Raw genomic sequence first — 25,181 nt, forward strand, 5'->3', positions numbered from 1 at the left:
TGCAGTATGCATGGAGCTATTGGAACAGCGTTGCTCTCCAGGAATAAACTAGCAACATCAGAAATTCCAGCACTCCTGAAAACCTGCAAGGGTTACCTGACCATTACTACATAAATACCATTTCTGTCATCACAGAACTTTAGAATAGTAAGTATATTTCACACATGAGAAAAAGAAGCTGAGAGAAATCCTGGGTGCTTTGCATTCTTCAGAGAAAGACAACTCTAGTATATCTTGGTGTACAAGACCACCTTGTAAAACTTTAAAAAAAAAATGAAATAAGTAAGAACGAAAAACTATGCATTAGTATAGCCAGCTCAAAGATACTACACATGCATGTATTTGTCATCAAAAAAGGGTCACTGAAATCAACACTGTCATTTACCAAGTCTCATTTCTTACTCAAAGGGATACATGGAAAAGACACAAATCCTTTTCTTACTGTGATCTATTATACAAAAGGAACAGGTCTGTTCCTAAGGAACGTTACCTCATACAAAGCCAACCCACCAAAGGAGAAAATAGGGCCATTAAGTACTTGTTCACTGGAAGAAGCTGACATACTTTGGAAGATTGACGGTGCTGCAAAGTCGTAGATGCTGCTTGCCTTGCCTTTCTTGAACCAGAAGGCAAGAGCCAGGACAAACAGAGCACACAATGTCCAAATACATCATCTTTATACCTGCAATGCTATGAAGCAAGTCTTTGAAGCCACTTGAGAGATAAGGGTGCAGCAGTTCCAGACTAAGGCAAAATACAAATCACTTAAAGAGCACCCCCAAACTTGCCACACAAATAAAATTATGAAAGAAAAACAAAATCAACATTTTGAGCCCACTGTTAGCTGTATTGTCACTTTTTCAGGAAAGCTGTTATCCTAGAAAATACGATCAGCTGAAATTATGACAAAATCTATTCTTTAATCCAGTGTATCATAAATTAATGCTACAACAATTAACAGCATGTTGTATCTTGAAAACTGACTACTATTTAAGCAAAGAAACCCATGTAAGATGCATGTAAGGTTTGCCACTGGTCACAGCACACTGAGTTTCTGCATCACCATTCTGGCCATCACAGTTTAGTGAGTGCTATCAGCGGAAATTCATAAATCAACTGGCTGCTTTTCCTTTTCTCTCTCTTGCCACCATCTCACCAAGCCCATCTTCTCAGTGGGTTTTACAACCTTTTACTTCTCCAGCCTCAAAAATGTGAAGAAAAACATTTCTACACTTATTAAACAATGTAAATAAAAACCACAACTCACAAACATCACATTTAATAGAAGTTCACATAGTAAAATCATTTGTGACCTCTTTTTGCCTTGGAATGACCCAGCCAGCAGGACTATTATTGCAGTTACAGCTTTTTAAATGTGCTGTTGTTTCCCCTCCTCATTGTACATATTTAACAAACAACACAGGTTTATCCCAGTCATCACTGTTCATACTTAACTGTGATTTACAAAGTCTTAGATTTCAGCTGGCTCTAAATTCAGGTATTTGGAGAGAGAAACACAGCACTGTTCTCAAGTTTAAGCTAACATATTTATATTAAAAATAAAGCACACGTTTTCAAGCAGGACTACTGGAACAACTTGCGTTCAAGTTTGTCAGGTGTTGCTGAAACGGGAAGACAACAGACGTTGCTGGAAGGTATATTGACCAACACTGGGTCTGCTGTTTCTTTTTTCTTAACTGAGTCAGATCACATTCCGCTGTTGGTGCTAGCAGTCTGCCCATACCTGCAAGTGCCCTGTTCCTTCACCATCATATTTCCAGGGAGATCTTGAACCATCAGAGATTTCTGGGAGGCATGTCTGGTACCAAACAAGAAACACTGATGATTCTAATGGCAATAAGTAGCTTCTCAAGAACTTGCATACTTCTAGAGTTAATCTGATTACCAGACCTAGGATCAGAACAAGTGTTGTCTCTAGCTCAGGCTTCCAGGGCTTACGGAGAGACTGCAAGAAAGAAAGGAGCATGGCATGTGACATGAGTATGAGCGCTTTGCTGGGGACATAATGCTCCCAAGTACCTCATGACAATGAAATAGTCTTGCTCTCATGGTAGGGCAATTCATGGTTTTATCTCTGGGATTTTGATACAATAGGATTTATGACGCTAGGCATATTTCTGACTTCTGCCCACAGCAGGTGCTTTTACAGACCTTCTGGACTTACTGTCCACTGCACAACTGCATGTGATGCTGTAGGCTGGATTCAACAATTCAGGTGGTTTGTTCTGCTTCTGTACTGTTATGTTTCTGAAAGGGGTTGATATAAGCAAAGAGTAGAATTATTGCTAAAAAAAGAAATATATAGTACAGATCAATTGGATTGCTGCAGGAATTAGAAGTGGAGGTTTTTCTCTTGTGTTATATAGGAGGCCAAGCAAGACAACCTTGATCTCTTCCTATACTCTTAAAATTCCCTAATGCACGTAGAAGTGTTTTAGTAGAATTTAGTGTTCTGAAAGCTCCCTGTAAAAAAAATGTTTGTTATCTGATTGGTTTCAAATATAAAAATTCATTATGTAGTTATTAAAAAAATTCCAAACCTATCAGTGCTAGAAATGTGTCTTGAACCATGCTGCACAGAAAAACTCTGTAACTGGAGTTCAGCTAGTGACTTTCAGTTACGACATGCATACTAGCAAATCTTCTATCTTATTTTGTTTTGTGTCTGTACTACATCTGCCACAGTAACAAAGTATTACGAAATAAGAGAAATGTATCAGTGAGGTCAAGAGAGATGATTCATTGCAGATGACCATATACCTCTGAAGAGCTGAGTAAAATGGAGGAGGAAGGAATGACTGTAATCTGACTTTAACATCACAGTTACTCACCAATCCACTTTACTTGCATAAGTATTTATGACAAGGCACTCCAACATATGAAAACAAGCAAATAAATAAATAAAAGAGCCCAGAGAGTCCCTTCCCAATCACATTAAGAGCAGACATACAGAAAATGTTATAGGAATTCCATCTTAATGTAATAAAAATAGTAATACACACAGATCTCATGGGAAATATGGGATCAGAAGAACGAAGATTACAGAGGTTGCAGGTAAAGGAGATAAATGAAAGAGGAAAAAAGTTTACAATTATAGAATGAGCATTTTCTCTTTTTAAAGGAGATTATGATGATTAGAAACACTTTACTATCATGAATGTATTATCTAAAATGCAAGAAATTCTAGGTACATCAGATAGAATTTACTGAGCCTATGAAGTATACAGCTTTGCAAAGTACAAAGTGACTTTTTTATTTTTTATTTTTTTAGTCAATAGACAAAAACTATGCCTCTTTATACACACATATCATAAATGTTTTTGACTCCAAGGTAGAAGGGTAAAAGTAATTCCCTAAATGTTAGGGAAATTAAGCTAGGTCTTGCTGCTTATTATTTATAACTCGCATACAATGATAGGAAGAATTTTATTTGCAACTAAACTTTAAAATGTACTAATTTTTGTACTAATTGAAGAAAAATAGCACTTAAGTTGCAGAAGTGACTTTTAATGAGACCTCAGGCAACAATCACATGTACATCTCTCAGGAAAATCACTGAAAGAGAGTATTTTTTATTTCCTGTTTAGCTTGTTGTTGTTTTCTTCTCATAGCTTCACTTTTATTTCAAAAGACTTCCATGTCTTATAATTCTTTACAGGCTAAAGAAATTATTATTATTTTTATTAGATTAAAAGTCTAGTCAAGATCTAAACCTCTGAATTGCTCTGAACTTATTAGAATGCTCGAATGCTCAGAACAGATGGAACAAATACTTTGTACAGTACATAAGCTATTCAAGAATTCAAAGATTATATGTCTATAAAACAAGGAAAATTAGGTGGGTTAACAGCAGTAAAGTAGCTGCAACATCCCACTATGGATGTAGAGTGTGAGCCCTTTGTCTGGACGTGTGCCAAGCCTCCCTGCAGTTATCTTAGCTGTAAATAGGTAGCTCTTCATTCAAGCTGAGAAGAAAAAAAGGCTGACAGATGTGCTACCAGCCATATTGCTCCCTTGCGTGCTGTTGGCTGCAAAATACAAGTGTGCTTTAACCACACAAGACCAATAAGCCACCTGCACCCAGAAGGGATCTTTGGCAGGTGTTGAATTAGGGAAACAAACCCAAGTATCAAAGCATCAATAAGTCTGTTGATTTCATTTTAACGTATTTAAAAACAAAACCAAAAAATAAATCCCAAAAGACACAGATTTTTTTAGCAAAGACAAAAACTGTACCACTCATGAAGAAATACATTTTAACATAAATTACTACATGCTTAAAAATGGGTGATTCCCATTTTTACCCTTCTATACCAGTCCTTCAACATATCCGACATATCCCTCCTTTATCCTTTCTAAATGGCTTTATTCCGTTTAAATGTTTCTTCCGCATTGACACTCTTTATTTTTCTCCATCGCTTTGTTCCTGCATCCAAAATGCAGAGTATCCCCCCTACCTCTCCTTCCCACAGGATTCTTTCCCTTGTTCATGTTTCCTTTCATTTTTTTATTCCTACTTCTCTGTACTCCATGCCTTTGCTTATTTTCTACCACCTCAGCAGAAAAGAGTCCAAACAAAGATAAAAAGAAAATGGGAAGCAACAACATTCCTTTGCTACTCCACTGTTTTAACATGCATGGAAGCATGCCACTTCTGATGCAATGGTCCAACTGGCATCACAGCAATCCCTGTGGTATTTGACAAGCATGTTATGTTGCTTGGGCAACCATTCCTAATTGTCTCTTGGGATGCTGAGCAAACAAAATGGGTTTTTTGCTGGTCTCTATGAGGGTCACACTAGCACAGTGGCAAGTGAACACAGGTTTACTGCTACAGCAAGCGAGGCACTGAAAAGAAACAGATGAGGCAGCCCTGTATGCAATACCATGTCAATCACATATAAAATCCAGTCTATTCCACAACTACAGTCATGTAAGATAATGTGTACAACAGCTGTCATACAAGACTACAACAACCACTCTGCCAGAGCCATTAATGTTATTCTAGACTCATGCTGAAAGCATCTCCGAGTGTTTCTCCTGGCTTGAAAAGTATACAAAAAAGAGGTATCTATATATAACACCATCCTACAAGACATAGATTGTCAACAACAGTTTGGCAGGGCACTATTAACATCTTCTAGAGACTGGGAAGAAAAATTTTTAGAAAGTAAATCTCTGCTGAAACAAATAAAGGCAGAAGCTTTAAGAGCAGGAGCTATTGCCTCAAAGCTCTCCCAGAAGGTTCATCTCAGTATATGAATATTTTGTGTCTTAAAAGAAACACACCATATGCTGGGGTGGCTTTTCTTAACTAGAAAAGTCTGTCTCATATTTTTGGAAGAGACAAGTTTTGCATTGGACATGTTTATTGACATGTTTCATAAACCTCAAATCCTTAAGTGAAAAAAAAATAACCTACTTTGGCTGTATCAATACTGCATTTTTTTTAGTTAGAGACCCAAAGGGGGAAGAAAGGAGAAATTTCAGGTAACTTCAGGCAAAAAGTCCATTTCAACATTAAGACACACCAAAATGATCATTTCATTGCAAACGTATTCAAATTAAATTTCAGCTTCTCAAATCTGTCTCCATTTTTCTTTTTACGGAAAATATTTGCTAATTTTAATCCAAGGTCACTAACAAAGGTACAAAACTGCAACTTATTTCAGAGTACAGTGAACCACTATACTGCACTTCCTGATCTAACAGAATCAAAAATCCTCTTCTGTGGATCCAAGTACTGCCTCTCTATTTTCTGCCTGGCCCATAGAGGGTACACTGGAGAACGTCTCCAGTGTTCATCACCACAGAGAGCCATGTGGCAGATGTCACGCAGAAACTTACAGAGGATCCTTTAAGACCCCACCAGAAAGATGGAAAATATGTTAATTGTGTTTACTCTATTTTCTCTTGAGTGAAAGTAAAAGTAACCCTGTCCTAAAGGTTTCTCCAGCCTACGCTAAACCAGCCCACACTACTGGATGCACTAGCTATCTTCCCCGAGTTTCTACAGAGTTACACACACTGTAGTGTCCTATAACATACACATACTAGATTTAAGGTCTAGGAAGTGATGTATCTAGGAAAGATGTATCTGGAGCTACCTGAGTGAGACACTTCCCACTCTGACAGTGCCTGGGGAAGGGCGGGGAAGGGCAGGTAAGAGCAGCATGTTGTGCTCCCTGCTCTGAATTACTGCCAGAGGCTGGACACAGGGCTCAGCTGACCTAATGTGCCACAGCCAGGCTATGCTCATCTTTCATGGGGAGGAAAGGAAAAAAGGGAACAAAAAATATTTCCAAAGCCATTAGCAGTACTTTTCTAAGGTTGCTACAATCTAAGGTTCTAAGGTTAACTACAATCATTTTTGTCTCACGGATCATTCTACTTCCCAAAGACTGAGAATAGCTCACACTAAACAAGAGTACGAGATACAACTTTAGCAATTTCTGGAGAACACATTTAGCCACAGCTGATGAGAAGGCTCCATTATAGTGTTTGTTTAGCTAGATTTTCAGGCAGTTGCAACTATTTTTGGACAAAGAACTTTCTTCCAAAAAGGGTGGTTCTTTCTCACAAGTGTTTTACATTAGCAGACATTTTTTCCTGTCCAAGAAAAGCACTTCAGTTCTCTGACATAAGAAAGCAGATTTTACCACTGAGAACACTTGAACAAGACAATCGGAGAGGCCAAGATCACAGATAATTGACTATCAACACGTTCTGCATCCTGAAACACTACCACTAGCACTTAATACATCGACAATGTCAGTGAAAACCCTGCTATTACCACTCAGGGGCTTTCAACTTTCATAAAACACTCAGAAGCATTTTCAATTTCATAATGCTGCTTTAACATACATAATACAAATAGCTATGAAAACACATTATTCTTATTAAGCCCGGAGGAGGAGACAACAGGAGTCATATTTCTCTATTATAAATTATTATGCATTCTGAAATGTTAATAAAACAAGTGACAGCGGTGGATTGTATTCAGGAGATAAATAAAAGGAAAATTAAACTAAGACTTGTCCTTACAACTACTACTACTGACAGTGTGTTCATTTTCTGAGGAGCTATGTGAGTAAATTATGAGTTCAAACATTCCTTGCACTATCTGGTGTTATGAAGAAGAAACAAAACAAAACAAAAAACAACCAATGACAAAAAACCCACAACTTAATAGTGGTTTATGTATTTGCATTCTGGTTTCAATTTTTACCTAATTCTTACCTAACTTTTGGAAGACACTTTTTCATATATAGGCCTTGGAGTTCACAGCACACATAGCCCTTCATCTGTTTCAGTGGTGCTCCAGGAGGACACTGCTTGAGTGCTTCAATTCACAGGGCATAGGTATTACAGACTCACAGACTCTTGCTGCACTTGCATACCTACACTCATCTTCAATGAACCATTCTTTAAAGACTTGGAACCATACTTAGAAGTAGGAAGACAAGAGGATACCCAATATAAATAAAGATAAATAAAATAATAGATAAACACAGCATAAACTATCAATTAATTAATGACATCAACATTAAAAGCTGAAATTTCATACAGTACACTAGCACCAAAATTAACAGCATTCTCTGGACATTTGGTACTGGCATAGAGTCAAGAGAGAAAGCTACATGGTCTGTTTTACTTAGATTAAAGGGTGACCTAAATTAACGCTGGGATAAAGATAACAAAAACACTTCCAGCAGTAAGCAGCTGAACATAAATCTGCTTGTTTCAATTACTGTTGTCATGATTTCTCAGGAAGAAGCAGCACAACATTCTCCTGCAATTCTATTAGGACTGATTCTGAACCTGAAAAGGAAGCTTTTATCAGCATTCGGTATAGACTCATGCTCAAGACAGGACACTAAAAATTTTCTTTCATGACAGCAGACTTCATTCTTGTATCACTAAACCTCCCAGTTGCCAAGATCCTATCTGCACCTCCACCCTGGCTGTTAACAACCATGGTAAGATTTAATCTGTGGTCTTCACCAGAGCCAAGAATCTGTGCTAGGTATCACAGACTCTGATCAAAGAGGGTTCGTTACATATCCCTCCTCTCTCTGCTCACTGACATTGACAAATCAGGGACCACTGTTTCTACTCTGAGAGATTCTTACTCTCATGTGAGATGCTGACAAATCTGCTTTCTCCAGAGCAAGATTCAACAAAACATGGACAGCATTTTAATTATGAATTTGTATGAATAAAACTGGTGATCCAAATACAAAAAATACATGCATCCCCTTCCCTCTTCAGGGGAATCACACGTTTATGAAACAGAACAGTTATGTACCACTGCTGATGCAGAAAAGGCGATAGAAGTATTTACTTCATGTTTTGCTGGTCATGAACACCTAAACAGTTTGTGTCAGAAATTGCAACTCAAGTCATCATTTTTTTCTGAAGTTCGGAATCTCTTTTTTAAGCTTCTCTTGCTGTTATTTACTGATTTCATAGCTACTGAGAAATCTCCTAATGTTATCTGACAGCAATCTCTAGGCACAAGAACAGTCCTCAAAAGTATATTTATAATGCATGCAAGAGTAATGCCAAAAGTATAAATGATAAAATGCTACTATATTAAAAATTATAAAAGATACAACAGAAGTAGAAATACAGAAAAAAATTTCTCCCTCAGCTCCTTATTACCATTCACAAATTACAAACTCGGGTTATTATGCAGGACAAGTCAGTATTTGTAAATGTACTAACATAACTGTTGGACTGCATTGACTCCAAGTCATCCATCATCTAGAAAGTGAAAATATTGTGATATATTTTATTTATACAGAAATGTTATCTCAAAAAATATTATGTAATACCAGTCATAATACTGACATTTTTACAAATAAATATACCCCCAGAAAGCTACATCAGAAGACTGAATTACACAGAATTACCAAAGTTCTACTCAAAAGTGAGACCTAGTCAACCTTTTTCAACTGAGATTTTTGATTAATGTGTATATTGCCACTGAAGGAGCAAGCATACTCAGCCACTTTTTTTTTTTTTTCAGGGCACTTTAGGACAATTTCATACCCCAACATCATAAAATATTTGTTAACCTTACATTTATTTTATCTCAACATCAACTTTCACGTTCTGTTACAATTTTTCTTCTTCCTTTGGAGGAGAGATCACTCCAACTGTAAGGACAACAGTAATTTTCTTAAGTAACTCATTTGGTTTTGCAACATTACTTAGTCCTTGACAATAGCTTGTAAGTCAATGTGTAGCCAAATATGTGTCAGCAACCTCAGCCAAGATGCCCATAGCCATTTACACAGAAGAGAAACTCCCCTGATGTATGCAGTACCTGTTCCAAAATTAATCAACAATAGAAAATAGCAGTAAAATGATTCTTGAAAGACTACCAAGCAAATACACTAAGGAAGAAAAGAGGGCTTGTAAGGTTAATTGCATTAATGCTGCATAGTGACACCTAACAAATACCTGTTTTGGGACAGCTTCCCAACTATAAAAAATCTAAAAGGCAGTTTGATGTGGGGGACAGGGAGGGAGGAAGGAGGAACCAGGGAAAAGCACTTAGATATTCAGTTGGAAATTGCAGTGTTCTGGAATGAAAACCTCAGGTTCATCCTCAGCATCTGATCTGCCAAGCCGGGTTTCACCATGCATTTGGGAAAGTCAGGACATTCACCTTGCTCACTTTTATTTCTTTTCTTTTCAAATACACCTCTCTGAAGCTGTGCAAGGCACTGCTCTCGAGTTCTACACCACTCCAGTCAGATACTCAGCAAGACAACAAGCAGCTGTGACAAATGACTGCTACGAGATGGAAGTCTACTATCCATTCCTTTAAAATATTTACGGTTTAGTCTTCGAAACTACTTGTAAATGTCATATTCTCTTTTAAATCTAGTAATAGCACTGGACTTTCCTTTATGCATTCTCTTTAATACTGACACTGCCTATTATAGCTAGATAGCCCAATAACAAAAATAGAAAAATACGGGTTTATGTGCAGAAAGAACTAGAACATAGTACTAAATGTACTGAGGCATGTAAAATGTTAATTACGACAAAAAATACTGAAATACATTGCTCAGGTCGCTGCAGGGCTGCTAATCAAAGTAGTTGATTACAGAGATTGCCCAAACCAACTAATGCCTGGCTGTCCAGCACATGCTCACACTGTGTCTGAACAAGGCACACAGGTTTAGATGCTCATTCAGAACTGTTTGTTGCAATCTGCCATCAGGCATAACCCAAATGGGGAAATATTCCATCTCTGCTTAAAGTTTCTGCACCTGCATGTTGAACAACCAAGCCTGTTTGCTAAATTGTGTTCTCCTGATGCCCTTTTTCTGAGATACACATTCCCCATTTTTATTTTCATAGGTCAAGTGAAACTTCGCACCACACAGCCCCTGTCAGCCACTGCTAACAAGAGACACTGCTCTTATGTTTGGGCAAACCTTGCAGCAATAGTAAAGCAAACATCATGAGAGAAACTTGAGCAAAAGTTTAGTGTCATTATTGGCAAGATCCACCTCCTCCTAGAATGGCACACCATTGACCTAAAGGACTTTATTTCTCTACTTCTCATCTGGTGGAGCAAATGCTGTTGCCTCCTACATGCTGCTCATATGTACACACACCCGTATTAGCAAAACAGAAACAATGACCAAAACTTAAACTTTGACATTTTCTGCCTTCTACTTTTGACCCATTGTGTTGCCTTTGATCATGCCACTCTTTTGCTACCCTCCGTAAACCTATGGAAATAGAAATGCAAAGTGCATATTTGCTTCAGGTAATAAAAAAATATTTTCCCTAATTCCAATCTACAGTATTTTCAAAAGATGAGTATAGGGATATCTAGAAGATCATTAAAGCAACAAACAAAATTAAAAAATTAAATACATTTGGCTGGTGCCAATATATTAGTAGGAAATGTTTGTCCAGGGATATATAAATTATAACATTGCAAGTTTATAGAAATTAAACTGAAGAACAAACCCACCTCCAGTACCAATACTTAAACACTGACAAATTTCCGTGACTACAAAGATGACACAAGCCACCACATTACTGAATGAGCAGAAAACTAACACATGACAGGAATCATTTTCAGCTCCTTAAAAAGTTTAATTTTTAATAAAACATTCACCTTCTTAACCTGAGGTACTTGAATAAAGACCTTAAAAAAACACCTCTATGCCATCATTATTTGAGCATTTAACTCATAAACACAAGGAACAGTTAGCAATGAGAATAAAATGACAAGCACTAAGTATGCATTACACAAAAGATAAGTAATGTTTAGTTGTCTGGGAAGCACACACAAGTCAGAGAAGACTGGGAGCCTCATACTTCCTCATTTATCCTTTAACTAAAAAAAACTGACATTAGCTGAAAAAGTATTGATTTTCTGTGCTGCAACCTGTGGAAACCTAAAGAATTGAAAGTAACTTTTGCAACATACTGAGATTGTTTAAAAAGAAAAACTTCAGAGGGATCTGTTTGGATTACCTCCTGGATCTCATAATGCACATACATATTTATTTTTGTTCAGACTTGTCCTTCTAAATGCAAAACTCACATTAACAAATAGCACCTTAGACTGCTATTAGAGATAAGGCCAATTAGGAAAGTAATTTATTTTCCTTGGTATTCTTACACTGTGAATTTCCAAGCAGTTTGTTTACCAAGGTTTTTTCTCTTTTCATACTCCCCAGACCTTGACAGCCTCCACCAAGCAACTCCTGAGATAGCAAAGGACCATCAGAAGGAGCACGGAAGACTGCATCCACCAGAACAAGAGGGACAGCTGGAGGGGAGAGGCATGGAGCACTGGCAGCCTGGGCAAGGAGACATTCCTGTGTCCCCAGAGGGAATTGCTGAGCCTGGGCTCAGCACCAAAATTCAGAGTGTATTAAAGGGTAGGGAGTGACCTGCAGAAGAAAGGCAGAATGACAGAGGGCAAAAACTGAGAAAATACATCTTAATGCTGGAAACCCAGAAAAGTAATGAACACAACCCTGGTACACGTCTTTAAAAAATAAGTTTCAAAAGTAGTCTGCACTCATTGCATTTCTTTGTAAGAAAGTAAATATCATCTATATACAGACTCATCTAACATTGGTGGGTTTCAGTGCTGTATCACACAGCTATGACACATTTTTCATGGCAAATTATCCTAGAACTAGCCAAGAAAATAGAACTACACGTTCCTCAACATATCTGTGGCCCAAAGAGCAGTTTGTTTCCATCAGCTTTCAATGTAGGAATGTTGCCAGAGATGTTAAAATATGAAATTAATAAAGGTACATGCCCTCCACAAGCATGTTCTGCGTTTCTCTACACTGACCACACTGTCCACAACCAAACAAAGCAGGAGAACAGAAGAAAAAAAAAAGAGAGCTTACCATTGAACACATGGAGCAGCATCAAGAAATAAAACTTCTTTGTTTAACAAAAAAAGTATAAAATGCCAAAGTCAATATATTTAACCTTTACAAAAGACTGCTGTGCAACTTAAAAATAATTCAAATAGTGAATAGTACATAGAATAGTAAAGAGATACAGCACAGGTTTATGACTGACATTATTTGATAGCTTTATGCAAAATGATTAACATGCTCACGAAGTTAAGATGAAAGCATAACAATTTGCAAATACTGAATAAATCTCTCAAAATTCTAAAGCACATTGTGGGGGAATCTAACAATGAATATATCAGAAAGTAATTATACCATAAATAGTGTAAAGTAGTGGCAGGGTCTAATAATACCACAGTGTATTTGCACCATGAGCTGTTAGACAAGGGCCAGCACATCTCTGGACTGGACAACTGTCATCTATCAGAGCTGAAGGGGATGATCCTCCCCCCCCCCCAGCCCTGTGCTCAGCCCTGGTACAACACATTAACAGTTTGAATAACATTTCAACTATTAGAAAGTGCACACATAGAGGACAAGTATATCTTTGGATCTATAAAGGTGGTAGTTAGAGGAAAAATTAAGCAATCAAGAAGGTGCATAAATGTCAGGAGATGGCCTCTGGGGAACTGTTCTGGGCATTTCAAGTGGAGAACCTAGGATCTAAAGGTAATACGAAAAATACCACAGCTTTAGGAAAGGCCAGGTGATTACAACACGGCTGCTTTACCAACTCCTCTATCCGAACTTACTGTTCATAACCTCATATTGCATTGATTTGGCCAAAGTATGATGAAAAACGAAAGAAAATTATGAACTGGAATCAGTAGTTTTTAAAGGTAAAGAATCTGCCACTCACTCTCATCTTGTTAGTGTAGCTCACAACACTTTACATAAATCTGTAGCACATTCTCTCTTCTTCATCCAGATGGCCACACAGCAGCTGTTATGGAAAAGGTAACCATTATGAACCCAAGCTGCCATGTTCACCATCACACTGAAGAGCAGCCAACGATTTTGCAGATCCAGTAACCTTTGCATAGCCAGAAATGGAACTTAAAAAGCATATCATAGATTACTTTTGAAACTGCTCCTCACAGATACTGCATAACCAGATGGAGCTACTGAAGAGTCCCCTAAGGGTCTGAGAGCTGGTCGTTTTGGCTAATTCTAATCCCCATGCTCTGACCTGGTTTGGGGTCTAACCCGCTAATCCTCAACTCACATTTCAGAAGAAAAAACAACCATTATTGTATTAGAAGCAGAAGCCATTCTAAATATTAGTTGTAAGCTCGGTCACCCAACAGTATTTATGGCAACTGTGCAGTGGACAGAGTTGGCAACTACCAAAGAAAATCACAGGTCTTTTTAAAGATTATTTTGCATTGCGTATCACTCTGAATCATATACTGCAAACTGACCATGGGGTTTATTTGTAGGCTACACTACCAGTCATAGGAGGGACTGAGAGGAGCCTGCTCCGTGGATCACCACATATTTTTCATTTAGCGTTCCACAGTATCCTGACAACACATAGCATATTTGCACACTCACACAAATAGAGGTCACGCTTCAGGAGAGTTACAGAACTGGGTTGGGTGGGGTTTTTTCCCACTCAGAGAATGGGTTATTTTTGCCCATGATTATGTCATCCAAGAACATCAAACCAGGGAGCAACTCTGACCTGACCAGTTACTAGACGTTACATGCACAAAAAAGCACAGTTGTCAAGTGCAAGTGAACATGGAAGGACAACCTGCATTTAGCTGACAGGAAGAGGGGAAAAAAGAAGATGGATTTTACGCATCAACAACCGTTACAATAAAAGACGGAATTTGTATGGCTACAGAGCTAACCTTCTAGCACCAGGGGCACACAGATACTTTACACCTAGACTCATCCTCTGAGTACTCTATAGCTGAAATTTCATACCATTCCCACCCTTCTGTTTTCTGCAAACATTTTCTGAAGAAAGCCTGTTTTCTGAAAACAAACTGAAACCAAGAAACACAGGCTTTAAACAGGAAAGAGACGTAATTACTTCCCAGAGGAATGCGTATGTCATGCTCACACTGGAGTCAGAAGGACACCAACATGACTCAACACCAACTGCCGGTTTCAGACTTCCACAAGCTGTTTTTTATTTTGAAGCTTCTTCCTTTTAACCAAGTATTTCCAGCATCAGCCACCACCTTCTCACCCAGCTGACCCACTCCACTCTGCAATAAACATTTGCCACTAAATGAACTGCCAGCTTCCTATTTACATGCCAAAAGTCCCTTTATCTGGTACATTTGTTGCCATTTCTGTTGCTCTCCATCAGTGGTTTTGCCTTTCCAGTTTCCCCTGAAGATCACTCCTTATCAGGACAATCACACAAGACCGAATTCTATTTTCAAAAACATGAGGAAAGAAACAGTTAAAAGTTGTTTTCCTGAACAAGATCACACGGGTGTCAGGCAACCCTGCATACGTCAGGCACAAAAACACTCGTAAGTGTGCAAATGAGGACAAAAGCCTACCTGCAGTGCCAGAACCTGCAGAAGCAGGTTGACCACACTTGGGAGAGAGATGGTGAAGGCAGAGGGGAAACAGGAAGGAGAATCACCAGCTGGGAACCATTCCTGTAAGATGCTCACAGAAACTTTTCTTGATTCAAATCCTGTTTAACGTCACCTTATCCACACTGGGTTTGTCACTGGGGAGCAGGGTGAGGTGGCTACAAGAAGCGAAAGACAGCTGTCCCTGTCACATAATTTAGTCCTGTCTTATAAAGGATGGGTGCAGCATTTCTGTTCCTGCTGGCCTATTCTATAACACACACAAATCAAGGTCCAGGTGACAATGCCACCAGAAACCTTCAGGAACAGAATGTTCACCCAGCTGCTCTGCGTGTCCAAGTCCTGGCCAGTGGCCTGGACCTCACACCAACCTGTGTCCCTCTGGCCCAGCCTTCCAAGTGTCAGAGGTATGCTCCCTCATCTCCTGCAACTGGGGCTACTACTTTAGTTATTTATTGCTTCCCCCAGCAAGAAGACAGCAAGAAAGCAAAGTTTCCCAGAAGGAAATATTTATTTTTTTGGTAGAAAACTTAATCTTTGAATCTAACGCAACATGACACCTGCTACTTGAAGTTCTTGCAACTCTACATTAAGCTCACAATCAAATAGAGGTTTCTTTTCTTTATACCTCTGGTTAATGTATCCACTCCTTCCTTTAAGAAAAGTGCTCTCTAGTAGTACTAAAATATATTCACCTTTAAGGAACAAAACAAAAAAAAAAAAAAACAAAACAACAACAACAACAACAAAAAAAAAAAAAAAAAAAACACAACCAAAACCAATAAGAAAATTCTTTCATTCCATTTCAAAATGCAGCTGTTCTCTCTGCTACAGTGAGGTGTTTCTAAGAAACATTATAAAGCTTTCCTACGATGTGGAACATTACAGCTGGCATAATAACTGCAGAACTAACCTCTTATTCTTCTGTCTCCAATTTCCCCCTCCTTCTCCTTCAAAGCTTCTCTTTTTAAAGTTATAAATAACAAGTAATGAGACACGATCTTTTTTTGTTTCTAGGTTGGTGATGGAAGGGTTCACATCAAAACCATTTAAACAACCAGTCTGCAGTTTTCTCTGAAAGACAAGCTTCAAAATTCAGCAGCTCACTCGCTGCTGCTACTACCCGTAACTACATATAGCCCTATGACATACTGACACATGTTACTTTGGAACCACCTACTAACCTGCCTGGAAATTCTGCAGGACTAATACACAATCTCCAGATAGAAATAATTCAGAGTTTCTAAGCACCATCTATTTCTCACTGTAAATAGAAAACAGAACTGCCTGGGTTGGACTTTAATGCCAAAACAGTTACAGAGCAATTTAGGTTGCAAGGAACCTCTGAACATCACTCAGTCCAACCCCCCTCAAAAAAGGACAAACACAAAAAAAAAACAACTCTTCAATTCTGCTTTTTCTCCCAACAACTGTCTGTAGTACTTCAGTATTGTTCACTTTTTTCCTACCTTAGTATCTTAATAAGTCTATTCAGCCCAGAAGTTTCCCTAAAAGACAAGAGTTTGACTGTCTATGCAAGATAACTCCCATGGCCTTCTCCTATCTTCCACATTACAGACTCAGCTGTCCTCATTTTCACTGGCTTATCAGCTATCATCATCAAATGATCCTTCCATTGGTTTTCAGCTCTTCTGAAAGGAACTACCCAGAAAGAGGGCTATGCCTATTGCAGGGGACTAGATGGCCTTTAAAGGTCCATTGCAACTCAAACTATTCTATGATTCTATAACTTTGTATTCCTTACTATTTCATAATATTAAAACAAAATTCAGTTCATGTTACCTCATTATGAAACTTTCTCATCATTAGACTCCTCACAGATGGAGAGTTTCCCTATCTATCACCAAAGCCATGATTTGAATCCAGCATCCCTCACATGGCCTAAACAGGTTTACTTTCACTTGTGTGTAGTACCTGTTGCTGCTTCCTTCGACATCTAGAACCTCGATATGGCAAATTCAACACACATACAGAGAAAAAAAAAAGTAAGTATTTACTTTAGTATTCCACTGGGAAGGATTTTTTTTCCATCTCATTAAACTCGCCTTAGGAAAGAAACACAGGCCTGAAGGAAATTCTTGAAGAAATTTCTTTTAGAAGCACAATTGCCCAGAGTAACATTTCCCATGAAAATTATCTACAGAAACTGCTGCCTTTTCCCATGCCAGTATAGTCAAAAGCTTCAAACCAGCAAGCATTTAGTTACCAAAAACAGATACGAAAATAAAGCTTCCCAGTTTATAATCATCATGTACACCAGAAATCCCTGGGAACTGCTTGAATTGCTCAGTATTTTTAAAAGCTATTAGAAAAGACAGGGGTAATGGATAATTATTTTCTACACTGCATGTGAGGCATAAGGGTCAATTAAGCCACTGGGACAGGGTCAGTGTATACATACACACATATTAAAAATACAGACACACACACATACACTCTTCAGCAGTGAAACACTGGCAGTTCCCACCTCCCACTACAATACCAACATCAGTGACAACAGGTTATCCAGTGTGGCACAGAAGAGCTGACCTAGAGGACTAATGTCACTCAAGAAATGCAGCCCTCCAGACAGAAAGCTGCATGGTATATGTCCTGGTTTCAGCTATAACAGTTATTTGTTTCTCCTTCCTAGTAGCTGGTGCAGTGTTGTGTTTCAGCTTTAGTCTGGGAACAATGCTGACAGCAACAACTAAAATACTGTGTGTTAAGTAATGCTTACTCTGATCAAGGACTTTCCAGTCTCTCATGCCAGTGAGGAGCAGGGAGGAAGCAGAGAGAGAATACCTGACCCAAACTAGCCAAAGGGGTATTCCATACCACAGCACATCATGCCCAGTATATAAACTGGAGGGAGTCATCCAGAAAGGCAGATCACTGCTCAGATCGGGCTGGGTATCAGTCGGTGGGTGGTGAACAATTGTATTGTGCACCACTTGTGTTTACTGGGTTTTTTTCCTTTTCCCTTCTAGTTTTATATTCTCTCCCCTTGTTATTTCTCTTATCATTATCATTAGTAGTAGTAGTAGTAGTTTTGTGTTATACTTTAGCTACTGGACTGTTCTTATCTCAACCCATGTGGTTTACATTCTTTCGATTCTCCTCCCCATCCTGCCGGGGGTGGGGGGAGGGAGAGGCAGCTGGGAGGGGGTGAGTGAACATCTGTGTGGTTCTAGTTTACCAGCTGGGCTTAAACCATGACAGTATAGAAGCATAAGTTCTCAGGAATCTAAAGGATTATATAAAATAAATACATAAATAACATGAAAAACATCCCCAGAGAAAACCCATGCTGACATCTCATGTATTTGCATGTATTTGGCAAAACAAGAGCAAAACCATTCCCTTCTGTCACACTGAGAAATTCAGTGGCAGACCATACCTCAGAAGAAATGAGAAGCACCAGGGGATAGACACACATGCATATCCCCACACACACACACACGTGCCAAAGGACTCAAGGGAAAATAAAGCAGTGCTATGAACACCCTCTGCCTTCATCTCCAGCATGGATTGAAGTGGCAAAGGAAAGCAGCTCTCATCTCCAGCAGTACTTGCAATAGTGCAGTATGTAGGGGATGCCCCCACTTAAGAAGTCACAAGTTTATCTTTCCACAGCCATGGTGGCTTTGGGTGTAAGGTCTGAATGACTGCTCAGCTGCACAGTAACTCTTAACACCTGTAAGCAAAGTTATCATTTTGATGGTTGTATAAAAAAAACATCCAAGCATATAAATAGAGAGAGAGAGAGTACAGCCCTTCAACACCAGCACTTGGCAAAAACACCCACACTTGTTCTTACAGTTACGTGAACCAGTATTTTGTAACTTCTGGGTGGAACTGGAGCAAACTAAAGACTAGAAGAGCCACAACAGAAACTTGGAGCATCACACAGATTTATCAATAAGGTCTCAGAATGGGCCAAGAACAAAATAGGACCAGTAATAGGAAAGACTGCTACTGAGATCCTTAATAGTATGGCTCACATTAAGGAGGATCTGGTAGTGTAATAGCAAACTTAAGCAAAGTGGAAGAAGCAGCTCGAAGAACCACAGCCCAACAAAAGGTACCTTTTCCAGCCCCTACTATCAAGAGAAAATGTTTAGGGGGTCTTCAGTCACAAATCCTGCAATATTTTGTTTTTCCAGATGTACATCCTGCCATTTACTTGTACAGAAAAGGTAAATATAAAACTCTTTAGGGTATTTTCAATAATAACTGTTGCACACATCTCTGAAAATGTATCTCAAATGGAGAGAAAAAAGAAAGTAGTCTTCCTCTTGTGTAGTTTTCAAACAAAAATAAAAGAAACTCCTATTTATTATATATATAAACATAAATATTTCACTAAATGAATGAGATACTGTGATCTGTAAAAACCACATCTGCTTAACCTCTAAAGGTCAAGGTCATGTCATATCACCAAGATAAAAAAATTCTAATTAGAATACCTAAAGCAATATGGGCAAAGGCTGGTTATTAGCAAAGCACTATTATAAACCAAACACAATTACATTATACAGAAACTGTTAGATGTGTGATGAGATTTTAATCTTTGAGCTGGTATCATTCTGCAAGTTAATCATCTGGAGAACAGAAAATCTGCTAGGAATGCAATTAAATGTACTAGTTCCATTAAAATTGAGCTGATATAGTTAATTGTACTCCTAAAATAGCTATTTCCTCACACCTTCACTGAGCAATTTTTTTTTTTCATCTGCTTAGTAAAAGCCTATTTAAGGAACACTTTTCACTTAAAGTCTCTAATAAGATCTGTGAACAGTTATGTTCAGTTATGTTACCCACGCAAGTTGCGCTGCAGTTTGCTGTTCGACCTTGGATTCCTAATTCACTCTGGGAAGTACAGCAAGGTCTTTTGTTTCAGTTACTATTAGTCCATAGTATCTGCACTGCTGAAGCTTTGGCAAAGACTATCAACAACGTAGCTGTGCAGCACACGCTAAAGCAGCTATAAAATAAAATGAAATGACTGGCCTATGGCAAACCCCACGTCAGACGGTCGTTTTAAGCATCAGCAGTTCTGGCAAACAGATGATGTTCAAACAGCTGTTTTAATGAATCCATACATACTGCAAGTACTTCCAAAGGTTTTGCAGCAGCGCTATAAAACTGGGATTACAGGCCGTTCCTGCCTCTTTTTTTTGAGAGAAAGGCAGAATGAAAACAAAAAGGTGTGCTTAGATCTTATCAACTCAGTAACATCTGATCTGCAATTCACTATCACGGACCAGGCAGCTTACTGGGGCATTTTCAATTGCTCTGCAGGGAAGGGGGATAAAACCGCCGATTACGCTGCCAGGCCGGGCTGACACCGGCGCATCCCGCACCCCGCGCCGCGGATCCAGTTACGTAACCTCGTCCCCCCCACCCAGGTCCGGATGCTTCGGCTTCGCCCCGGGCTTGGCCGCAGCAGCCACCGCCGGACCAGGCCATAGACCCCGCTCCGGGCCCGCCGGCTCCGCGCCCCGGCCAGCTCCCGCCACCGCCGAGACCCGCCGCCCACACCGGCACCCGGCCGAGCCCCGGCTCCGCGGCGCAACACGGCCCGACCCGCTGCTCCCCAGCACGGCCTGTCCGGCGGCTCCTGCTCTGGGCCCGGCTCCCGGCCGCCAGCTCCCGTGCGCGCCCCCAGCGCCGCCGCTCAGCGCCCACCTCCTCGCCGGGATCCGCGGTGCATCCCCGCTGCGGCCCGGGAGACTGCGCCCCAGCACGCCCGCCCGCCGCAGCTCCCCGCCCGTCTGACGGAGGGAAGGAAGGAGGGATGGAGGGAGGCAGGGGGCGGGCAGCCGCGCCGCCGCAGCCCCGCCGCGCCGCCCCTCGCTCCCGCCCGCCGGCCAAGGTGCCCTCCGCGCCCGCCGGCACCCACCTGCGGCGGGCGGGCGCTCTGTGCCGGCGGAGCAGCCCCTCTCGCATCGCGCCGTACCTGGTGGCAGGTACCGCGAGACTGGGCAGAATGGAGCGGACAGCGCTGGGATGCTCCGGCCGAGCGCGGCTGCGGCCCTCTGCGCGCAGCGGCGGGGCGGCGCCGGGGCACGGCACCGCAGCCGGTCTCGGTACGCGAAGTAATAGGCCGGAGTTAAGTTGGTGTGGGCGTTTTCAGAGAAACGGGTAGCGGCGGGGAGCGAGTAACGGGCTTTGGTCATGAGACCAGTTCTGAAATTGAACTGGAAAGCACGAGGGCAGCAACGGAGGTGTGCTCCGGGAGGAGGAACCTCCGTGCCACCGGGGGGAGGGTGCTGTCAGACAAAGGGATGCCGCTGGAAGCCTCGGGAGCAAGCACAGAGAGGGGCTGCTAGCACCCGGGTAAGGACCTTTCCATCCACCGACTTGGTAACATCAAGCAGATACCCAGCACTGCAGTCACCCTCCCTGCAGCTTTCGGTGCATTAGCGGCTCTTTGTCGTCCGATCAAGGGAGGTTGTTAAAGAAAAAACACATTACATACTCGTGACAAGTGCCAGAGACGTCATTCCCTTAGTTTGATCTACATTAGCTTTCTTGGTTTTTTTTACTGTAGATCCTCCATCACAGCTTTCATGACATCCTTGATAGTTTAGGCACACCTGGAAATGGGAAGCGGGATTGTCCTGTGCAGAGAAGCTACCGTGTGGCATGGGTCACCCTGCTGTTGGGGAGAAAGGCAAACGATCCACCTCTGGCACTCTGGTTCTTCTGCTAGAACCTGGTTACTCCATGTCCCCATGGATGGGGCACTGTGCTCTTCTCCAGGGGTGGCTCTGAGGCCTCTCTTAGCAAACTCAACTCCTCCTGGTTGTCCTATTTAAATCCTCTGTACCAGCCCTGCTGTCTAGTTTATGGTAACAAAATGGGAAATATATTTTGTCATCCAAGAAAATCAACTGAAATCCTTGGAGAACTAGATGCCACTGCCAGCAAAATTCAATAAGAGGAGGAGGAGGGAAAATGGCAAATTCCTTGGAAAAAGTAGAAAAATTTACAGGATTCTAGAAATCTAATTATTGAGCCCACACTATTCATTAAGCAAAGACAAACAGGCTGTGTGACGCTGGTTTATATTTTCCCCATTGCTCAAACTGGCAATTCCAGACTTGGCAATGTTGTAGAGCAAAGGACCCTGGCAAACAAAAAAAAACATGCCTGTTTTTCTCTTGAAGCACAGACCTCCAGAGAAGGTTCCCTTGACAGAGTATTTTTAATGTAACTTCTGGGATATGCTGCTCAGAAACAAAATGCTTTATTCTCTCAGCTGAGCTTTCCCATCTCATTCTGAATGTGGTCGAGTAAAATTAGGGAATTTATTAAGTAACGTGTGTGTGTGTGTGTGTGTGTGTGTGTGTTCAGTTTCCAGGAGTTGAAGCAGGAAAAATATTGAGCTGGATTTTGAGAGGTGTCAGAACAAGTTTTCATATAAAATCCATAAAAAGATTAAGTAACAAGCCACATATATTACATAAAAGTTTGACATTATCAGGAACGTAGTCACTTATTTTTCTCCTAAGAGAAATGAAGGTGCATTAAGGACACCATTCACCACCACCATTATTCATTTCAGTCAAGAGGCCACTCAACAACTGTGACCTGAAAATGCAAAACATGGATAGAAAGAAATTACAGAAAACTGGGTTGTTCATTAGCTGGCTTGATCCTGAATAACTCATTCTCTAATGTTCTCAATACCAAATTCTTAAGTGGCTATTTTATAGAGCTATTTTCTTTTTCTTACTAATCTCCCTATGCTTAAACCAAAGAGAAGCAAACACATAGAAAGGCAGTTTAAATATTTTAAATATTTTGTTCAAACAATACAATTGTGTTACATAGATAAATGCTAGTCAAGTGAATGTACACAGATACCATCCTCACCTTCTCAGGGTCCATCTACAGAAAACTTTAGTCCTGAAATAAGCCATTATTTGGATGGATTCATACAGACATTTCTTGTATGACTGTAGAAGATTATAACTGTATTACTTCAGGAACAGTGGCAAAAAAAAATCTTGATAGAAGCCAATCCTATGTAATCTTACATAAACTTCTTGAACATCAGCATGGTTGCTACCCAGTGATATGAGAATTCTTTTCACTGGTTTTTACTCATAATCTACACCACCAGGAGCAAAGATTTGAACATCCTGATGAAATGTTGAGGTAAGAACATAAACACAGGAGAGGAGCTATATTCTATTCTGTCCATCCAAGACCTTGACCTGTTTTTCTCACATTTAGTTTCATTAACAATTGGGAGGGACGTTCTCAAAAAGAAAGATGTAAAATGTTTTTGAGTTCTCCATGCAAAGATAAAACCTCCCCAAGTTAAACCATGGAATTCTTTCCACAATTCTTGGCAAGGCATAAATGCCTTGAACATGTCCCATTCTTTAATTCAGGCAGCAGGAAGTTTACTAAATATAATAGGAAATGTTTGCTTACCATCCATACACTGAAGCTAAACAGAACTGTGGGCACTGAAAATATTTACTAACAGAATCTTAAGAAAACATTTTCATTTTCTCCTGCAGTAGCAATATTGTTGTTTCTTTGGTGTCATTTATTGTTAGAGTTTGTGGATGTTTGGCAAACCGGTACCCTTAGACAAGGCAGAGGCAGCAGACACATATTTTTATTAAAAATTTTTGCAAACTACACCTTGTCTTTTTGGCAAATTAATTCAAATTATGCAAAACCATGAGAATATCGCAGCAGTAAGCAGTGAACTGGAAATGCTTTGAAGAACAAGCATAAAGTAGAGCACCAAAAAGCATTAAAGAGTGTCTGATAATAAATTATGGCAGAGGGTGAATTGAGGAGGCTGTAGGAGGCTCATAGCAGGTGCATGCTGTGAAGGCAGCAAATGACAAGTACCAGCAAGAGGGAAACTGGATGTGCCCTAGAATATGGAAATGGCAGAAGACTGAAGACCCATCTCCAGGAATCAGAAAGCACAGCTCTCATCAGGACCAACATCAGGTAACTCCATTCTGAGGAGGAAACCAGATCAACACCCTCTTTCTTTCACAGGTGCACAAGGAGTTGGGAGGGGACACAGCCAGGACAGCTGTCCCCAACTGACCCAAGGGATACCCCTTACTATATGGTGTTATGCCCAGCATATAAAGCCAGGGGAAGAAGGAGAAAGGGAGGGATGTTCAGAGTGATAACAAGCTTTTGTCTTCCCAAGTAACAGTGAAGTGTGATGGAGCTCTGCCTTCCTGTAGATGGCTAGACACCTGCCTGCCAGTGGGAAATGGTGAATGAATACCTTGTTTTGCTTTGCCTCCACACACAGCTTTTGCTTTACCCATTAAACTGTCTTCACTTCAACCCACGAGTTTCCTCACTTTTACGTTTTCTGGTCTGTCCCCCAGGAAGAAGTGAGTGAGCAGTTGTGTGGGGCTTAGTTGCTGTCTGGGGTTAAACCACAACAGTGAGGACCAACAATCTTCCCTGTTTCCTGATGATGCAAGATAACTCATGGTAAGCCAAATGAAAGCTGACTCTGAGCAGTTGTAGAAGAATCTGACAGCAGTGAGTGATAGGGCACTGAGGCAGCAGCTGAAAGTCTATGTCAGTAATTGCGAAGCAATGTAAACAGTAATGAAAATAACCCTAACTGAACATACATAATAATGGGCTCTAAATTAGCCTTTATCATTTGGAGTCATTGCGAGTAGTCATTGTGAGTAGTTTTCTGCAAAAATTAGCTTGCTACTCAGCAGTTGTCCAAAAGGCAAATAATATTAGAAATTACTCCAAAAGCAGCCAAGAACAAAGCAGAAGAGCTCATTACATCCCTATATAAATATCTTTTGCACTTGAGTGCTGTGTACAGTTCTGGTTCCTTCATGTGAAAATATGAAACTAGAAAATTCATGTACGCAGCTAAAAGAATATATGCAGGTATGGGAATACATCTGTGTGAGGAGATGATTTCTGGCTGGAGAGAAACTGAAAAAGGATTATCTTCCTATCTACAAAATCCAGAATGACAAGTAGGCAGCCAACAGGAAATGATCACACACCGTTTTTCCATCACACAAGACTAAAGGGAAACTCAGTAAATGATCAGGCAGCAGGCTTAGAACAGTGACTAGGAAGAACTTTTCCATACAAAGTGTTATTAAATTGGATGGGTTGCTGCTATACAGCACTACAGAGCTGA

The 25,181-nt window shown here is 40.3% G+C and overlaps 1 protein-coding gene across 6 annotated transcripts in view; it reads right to left on the reverse strand.

Annotated features, from left to right (window-relative positions):
* OSBPL6 (oxysterol binding protein like 6) overlaps positions 1-20,790 on the reverse strand; it is a 96,882-nt gene extending 76,092 nt beyond the window's left edge. For all 6 annotated transcript variants that reach the window (XM_057411695.1, XM_057411693.1, XM_057411696.1 and 3 more), the window contains exon 1: positions 20,693-20,790. The gene's annotated coding sequence lies outside the window, so the exon portion shown is untranslated. The remainder of the gene's footprint in view (positions 1-20,692) is intronic.
* Positions 20,791-25,181: the final 4,391 nt, after the last annotated feature.

The sequence above is a fragment of the Pezoporus wallicus genome, unplaced genomic scaffold, assembly GCF_028554395.1.
Source record: "Pezoporus wallicus isolate ANWC-B61680 ecotype Strahan unplaced genomic scaffold, APGP_CSIRO_Pwel_v1 contig_6732, whole genome shotgun sequence".
Classification (NCBI taxonomy): domain Eukaryota; kingdom Metazoa; phylum Chordata; class Aves; order Psittaciformes; family Psittacidae; genus Pezoporus; species Pezoporus wallicus.